The following is an 8,113-nucleotide window of genomic DNA, read 5'->3' on the forward strand; positions in this document are numbered from 1 at the left end:
AAGAAAGAGATGCCTTCCTGTGCATCTCTTAGAAAGGAAAGGAGACATATGAGAGATTCAACCATATTCACATCACTGAGTACAGAAGGTCTTAGATACTTGGAATTGCTTTTGAAGTGCCATCAACTTCAGGCTGAGATCTGTGCCCACGTAAAGCTGTGCACTATTGAGATCGTTCACTTCTCTTTATCTCTCCCTGGAGCACTTATAGAGGAATCTTCTAGTACACTCTTTACACATCTAGAGATATTACACCATATTCACCTGTACCATAACTTGATTGATGGTGAGAAGGAGCAGGGTTATTGTGTCTTACCTAAAGACTCAGATCCTGTGGTTCTTTTACGACATCTGATAAGCAAGCCAGTCACTGAGGTTATTAATAAAGACAGCACCTTCCCAGGTGTCTCCCTTTAATAGGCAACTTAGATCTTAAGAAATATTTACTCTGTATTAACTCCTTCTATGAGGGAGCTGGAACACTTAATTAGTCCCCCAAGCTCTTAAATAATCTTTTTTCAAATAAGTTACTGGGCTAATTAATCAAGCCACTGGTAGGAGCTTTATGTGTGGGGAATCAGAGAACCTGTCTTCATAGCCCCAGCAGACCCTGGTATCACCTTTGGGAGGCAATTTGTTCCCTGCATTAACTTCAAAGGTGGAATGTTTCCCAGTTTATCTCAAGAGGAAGCTATACATCATCTTGGCCTACATAACCTGAATTTCAATAATGTACCCTGCTTGGTTTATCTCAGAGAAAACTTGAAAGCAGAGAGCTAGATAGACTAGAGTCAATATAATAAAATATAGGCAGCCTTCTCTAGAATCCAATGTGAACCCATAATCTGTGGTTATCACTAACTATTCCCTTGCTGTGTTTAGCTTACCAGAAGTTTTCTCTTTTCCAGGGAATGCAGCAGGCATACTTATCACATGGTGCTTCAGTCAAGCACACCACATCACTTTAGTCTTAGGGTCTATAATATTTTTGGTTTTCCCTCCAATCCTGACAGGAACCACCCTGCCTTCCACTAGCTTTAAGGGGAAATATACAAATATACACAAATATGCAAATATATAAATATATTACCAAAAGAACAGATTTCCTTTCACTGAATAAATTTTTCAGCTGTTACTAAGCTTTGTTATAATTAATGTAATGCTCAATGCAAATCAAAGACTCTCACTAGCTGTTATGAATTGAATCATGTCCCAGCCCCAAATCCATATGCTAAAGTACTCACCCCTAGTACCTGAGAATACGACTGTATTTAGAGACAGGGTCTTGAAAGAAGTAGTTAAGTTAAAACGAGGTCGTTAGGGTGCATCCTAATTGAATATGACTTGTGTCCTTATAGGAAGAGGAAATTTGGATATGGACAGATACAAAGGGAAAACCATGTGAACACACAAGGAAAAGATGGCCATTTGCAAGCCAAGGAGAGAGGCCTAAGAAAAAACCAACCCTGCCGACACACTGACTCTGGACTTCTAGCTTTCAGAACTTAGAAAAAATTAGCTTTTATTGTTTAAATCATGCAGTCTATGGTACTTTGTTATAGAAACCCTAGAAAAGTAATTCTCTAGCAATGGAAACATGGGCAAGCTACTTACCCTTTTCAATACTGAATGTATATTTCAGTATAAACTTAATAAATATGTATAGAAATTAATGCTGCCTATTACAAAATGTTGATGATACACTTAGGCTTATAAGACATTCTTGGATATTTTCTCAGAGAAATGAATGCTTATGTCTATACAAAGATCTGTATATGAGTGTTAATAAAAGCTTTCTTTTTTTTGTCATTGCTGAAGACTGGGAACAATCCAAATGTTCATCTATAGGTGAGTAGACAGACTGGGGTACAACTTGCAAGAGATTGCTGCTTAGCAATAAAAAAATAACAAACTATTAACACCTGAAACTAGTGGATATATGTTAGGAAAATTCTGCTGAGTGAAAATAAGGCAATGATGTCATCTGTGTAGTTTTATTGAAATGTTAAAATTATTGATATGGAAATCAGATTAGCTGTTGCCAGGAGTTAGAGATAAAGGGAGAGGGAAAAGGAAGAAGGGTGGCTGTTTCTAAAAAGTAGTGGTATGAGGGAGCCTTGTGGAGATAGGTTTATTCTGTATTTTGACAGTGGTGGTATGCACATTAATCTAAATATGTAATAAAATTTCATAGAACTATATACATATACACAAATATGACTGCATGTAAAACTGATGACATTAAAATAATCTGTGTGAATCATATCAGTGTTAATTTGCTGGTTCTGATAGTTATTCAAGATGTAACCACTAGGTAAAAACAGATTAAGATGTCCACAGGATCTCCTTGTATATTTTTGCAGCTTCTTATGAATCTATAATTATTTCAAAATGAAAGGTTAAGAAAAACAAAAATGACCTAAAAGTGAAGGGTTTATTACTTTTTTCTTTTTTATATGGAAACTTTACTGAAGCTCTGGATAAGCCTCAGTCTACATGAAACTTTGGTGACCACATGTGCTGCTGAAAAGCAGTAAAACCCTGCAAATATTTTTGTAATATCTGGATAATAAGTTCTAATTGTCCATTGGCTTGTAAGTGATGAGAACTGGAATTAGATCGGATATATAAACCTGAAAGGTCTTGGAAAATGACCTCCAAATATAAGATACTAACAAAGAAAATGTTGCAGACATGAGATATGCAGTCCAGAATCCCCTTTGGAGAAAGACTTTCTGGCTGGGCACAGTGGCTCACGCCTGTAATCCCAGCACTTTGTGAGGCCGAGGCCAGTGGATCACTTTAAGCCAGGAGTTCGAGACCAGCCTGGCAAAACCCCATTTCTACTAAAAATACAAAAATGAGCCAGGCATAGTGGCAGGTACCTGCAATCCCAGCTACTCAGGAGGCTGAGGCAGGAGAATCTCTTGAACCCGGAAGGCAGAGGTTGCAGTGAGCCAAGATTGCCTCACTGTCCTCCATCCTGGGTGACAGAGAGTGAGACTCTCAAAAAATAAAAAGAGAGAAAGAACTCCTGCCTTGCTCTGGGAATGTGGTCAGCAGACAGTCTTCAACTCTCAGCTCATACAGGACCCTCAGCTGCACAGAACCACTTTGCCCAAGGCCAAGGCCTCTTTGGGGCAACTCACATCTGATGACTAAGGCAGGGTTTTAAAAACCTGGCCATTTCCCCCAAAGTGGGGTAATATTGTTGGGTAATTGCTCCAGAGTTTTCTCCTAGATTGATCAAACCTTTTGCCAGCACGCATCTCAGTTTGATTTCTTCCTCTGACCAATTCTACCTCCTCCTTCTTTTCTTCAAAGGTATTGCTTTCTAGCAAATATCTTTTACTCCAAAAAGTGTCAGCATCTACTTCTAGATAGCCCAGCCAGTGTCAGGAATATAGTCAATTATCAAATGGCTTGGTTATCTGTAAAATGCATACATTTGGTTATTTAATGAGAATATAAATGTTCTGGATAGGGAGCCATTATAGGGGATAAAATATATCATCACACAGGTGATTCCATGTCTATTTCTGCTAACAAGATAATGTTGTAACTGTGTGAAATGATGCAAAAGGATGGATCTAGCTATGGTTGTGATTTCCAGGGTCATTCTTCGAGCAAAAAAATAATGCAGGCTAATCAAAGGCACAAAATTAATCTAGGCATGAAAATTTTTTATCCTCACCATATACCATAGGCAAAATTCAATTTGTGGTGAATAATAAAATAAAAATATTATAAGATAACAGAGTTATTTTTATTCATTGATTTTGGATTTAATATGTCTTAACTATTACACACAAAAACCCATAAATAAGTCTGAATTGAAATTAAAAACCTATTTTTGTGGAAGTTATTATTAAGAGAATAAAAATGTCTGGTATAAGTTGTAAATTTGTTGTACTTATATCTGGCACAAGAGTTATATCAATAATTTATAAATCAAACCTCAAAATCAATAAGAGAATAATAGAAAACCTACTTGTTTCTGAAATGGGTAAAAGTCTGAAAAAGGTACTTTACAAGAGGCAAGTGATCAATAAACATATGAAAATATACGCAATGTTATTCATCATGAAGGAAATGCAAATCAAAATTACATTGAGATAGCAGTACACATGCAGTAAAATGACTTCTTCAAAAACGCCAAAACACCTAGTGTTGTTAAAGATGTAACCAATTGAAATGCTGGTGAACTGTTAGTAGAATATATTTTTAACAAATTATCACTTTAGAAACTATTTGACAGTATCTACTGTAGATAAGCATATGTTTACCAGAGGAGTTATTCCTATGATGAGGCCTAACAGAAATTCATATGCATATGCACAAAAATAAACAATCGAATAAATATGTAGCAGAATTATCTAAGTAGCATTCTGTGACAGCCCCAACTATTACTCTTAACCATCAAGAGCAGCGGAGTAAATACGGGGTATATTCATACAATGGTAATACTGTATAGGAATGAAAATGAACAAACTACTGCCACACAAAAACACACAGATATTTCTCAAAAACATAATGATGAGCATAGAATCAAGACAGGAAAGAAAAGATAGACTATAATTCCACTTACATAAAGGTGACAGTTTAGTAAAAGTGATCTGGAAGGTGAATGTGAATGGAGTACAGATTAATTTCTGAGCTGCTGTTAAAGTTCTAGCTCTTGTTCTGGGTGGCAACTATGTGAGTGAACTTATTCTGCAACAGATTCATTGAGCTAGACCTTTATGATGTGTTCACATTTCTTTATGTAAATTAACCTCAATAATTAATAACAAAAGGCTCATTTAAGACCTTCCTGCTCTGTATAATATACTTTCTCAATACTGTTTTCATCATCATTGTATCAGTAACCAAATATTTAATTTAATTTGATTTATCAACCATCAAAATAAATTAAATCTCACCATTTGCTGAATGAGAAAACGAATGCATTTGTGTGTTCATCATATATTCTTTATACATACATCTGTATTACTATTTACAGATGTTAAAAATATATATTTGCTAAGCAGAACAGTGTTCATGGGGTAGTGGTTTAATCTAGAAGTGAAAATTGCTCTCTCTAAATCAGAGAACTATTAAATTGCCTGTAAGGTCATCTATCTCCAATGGTAGAAATTGGGGAATATAGCATTGATTACATGGTTTGATCATTTGAACATCTATGTGCCATAAAATTATGAAAGATAGAGTTTGTTTCTCATATAGTTCACTGTATAATAAGGGAAGTTAATCCAAAATGCAAATAATTAAAATATGTTTAATTGGTTATGACAGAGATGATAATACTTGAGATGAATTGTTTATTAAATGTTGAGTACCATTTCAAGTGCATTCTGTTTAAACCATACACAATAACTTCATGTGATGGCAATTATTATATGCATTTTAGAGGTAAGGACTATGAAATACAGTGAGGTAAAATAATTCCAAAGTAGCACAGCAAGAGCCAGAGCCACAATATAGACAAAGCATTCAACTTCCAACAGAGTAAAGACCATTAGCAATGTAATGCCTGTCCTCCACACCTTAGTCATAACAATTAAAAATGACTTCTTGGCCAGGGACGGTGGCTCACACCTATAATCCCAGCACTTTGGGAGGCCAAGGCAGGTGGATCACAAGGTCGAGAGATCGAGACCATCCTGGTCAACATGCTGAAACCCCATCTCTACTAAAAATGCAAAAATTAGCTGGGCATGGTGGAGCAGCCTGTAGTCCCAGCTATTCGGGAGGTTGGGGCAGGAGAAATGCTTGAACCCAGGAGGTGGAGGTTGCGGTGAGCCGAGATCGCGCCATTCCACTCCAGCCTGGGTAACAAGAGTGAAACTCCATCTCAAAAAAAAAAAAAAAAGACTTCTTGTGCTGTCTTCTTAGGGGAACCTGTAGATTGAGGATGTAGAGAGAGGAATAAGGCAAAAATCAAGGACTAGAAAGGATTGCTCCCCTCTCCTGGGATCCAGTTCTCTGAGACAGGGCTCTGGGCTCACATTGGCTGCAGTCAGACATCAGCACTTGGGGAAAAAGAGTGTGATGGGAGAAACTCTTTACTTCACCAAAATGGATGTCCTGTCCTCCTTTAATTTTCACACATTCCTGATTTTAAGCACATGGACTGGGAGTTCTCAAAGACAGACAGCTAGAAAAAAGCACACCCCAAGAACTCTTCTGGTCCAGATCCCTAACTGTTCTAGTTTGACTTCCTTGTCCTGATAGAAACCACTCTCCTAGCAACGGGGCTCCAGTAAAAGCCAGGACACAGACAGAGATCTTGGGTTGTGCTGTTCAAACCTAATACTCCCAAGGCTGAGGGCACAGATAATAGATAAAAGACAGAAGGAAGTAGGTTGGGGGATGGGGAGAGGAGGGAGCAGAGAAGGGAGGGAGAGAGGCAATAATAATTATCTAAATCAGGAATGGTCTCTGGGGAGGAGCTTGTAAAATAAATGTTCCTACCAGCCAGACTTATGTGCAGATTCTGAAAAGCTGATGCCCAAATCTTTCATGAAGCTAAAGATGTGAGATGTATGACTATGAAACTGAAGAATGAAAGAGAACAAAATTTCAGGTCAGTGAGGATATTTAATGAATCTTTTCTGTAAGATCTCATTGCAGGAACCAAGGCAGAGAGACAGGAAAATTGAAGCCAATTTTCTCAAAAGAGAAAAGTAATAGTGTTGTCTGCCAAGAGTAGCTGTATATAGTGGGCATGGGTCCTAAAGACTCCCTGACATCCTAAACCTTGGTTTCTTTGAGAGTTACCTCTTCAAATATAAAAAAGGTAAAGCATAGATTCTGGAACACATGAGACAAAGAATTCTGGAAGCAAACCCAAGCATGGGTATTGACTCAGGTATGAATTATGAGGTTGTATCAATTTCTCTCCTCCTAACTGATTTCAGGTTTCCATTCTAACCCTGAGAGTCCCCCTGCCCCTTACCCTATGCCTGTTACCCTAGAAGCCCAGATAACTACCAAATATGGAATTATCTCTTCCAAATTCTTGAAGGAGGTATATACATCTATAATCATCAGAGTTTCAAATACTTTTTAGAAAAAGTCACTATCTGACTATATGACTTATAAACCAATTCAGAATTAAGCTTGGATGCAGATTGGGTTATGTGTGCCTCTGGATCAAGGATAAAAAATAGAGATTCACATAACTGTATGACTTTAGCACCTGGAAAAGTTTATATTGTATAGTAGGCATCCACTATTCTTCCTCCATCTTCTTTCACCTGCTTTATTCTACTCACACTGGCAGCTGATTAGATGGTACCCACCCAGATTTAGGGTGGATCTGCCTCTCCCAGTCCACTGACTCAAATGTTAATCTCCTTTGACAACACCCTCACAGCACACCCAGGAACAATACTTTGCATCCTTCAATCCAATCAAGTTTACACTCAATATTAACCATTACAGGAAGGATAAGAGACAAAGGTAAGAGGGTTAAAAAAAGGATGGAGAGATTAAGTGCTTGAGTCAGAAAAGAATATCAAGAAAAGTGAAGGAAAAAAGCCGAGGGGAAGGTGAGGGAGTATGTGAAAGTTAACATCTGAATGGGCTCTCTCTCAGGTGTCTGCAAAGAGCCATCAGTTTGTGTGGCAGAGTTTGAGACTTTGAGAATTAGTTTCTTATTAATAAAAACTCAAATCTATTCTATGACAGAGAGCCTGGGAGGTGAGTAGCTGCGGGAATGAGGCAGAAGTTTTAGATTTGTATTCCCTCCATATCTCACAGATCATCTCATGTACCACAAAAGCAACTGAGTGAATCAAGTGAAAGCACTCAGTTTTTCAATATGAAAGCAGAAAGGACAAACAGCTATGGTAAGGATTCTACCCAAAAAAACAAGGTGTATATAATGCCCCTGTGCAATACTTGACACACGGTAGAAATTCAACAATTATTTGTTCCTTACATTTGCTTCTCAGCTTTATTTTCGCTATCTGGTCTTCCTACTCCTGTTTTCTTTTTATCATTTATTTATTCATTATATGTTTATTTAGGAGTAATATAACAGAATTAACTAGATTAAAGTTCTGTATTACCTTTTCCCTCCCAGCTTTATTTAGGTATACTTGAAATT

Source organism: Saimiri boliviensis, chromosome 6 (genome assembly GCF_048565385.1).
Source record: "Saimiri boliviensis isolate mSaiBol1 chromosome 6, mSaiBol1.pri, whole genome shotgun sequence".
Lineage (NCBI taxonomy): Eukaryota > Metazoa > Chordata > Mammalia > Primates > Cebidae > Saimiri > Saimiri boliviensis.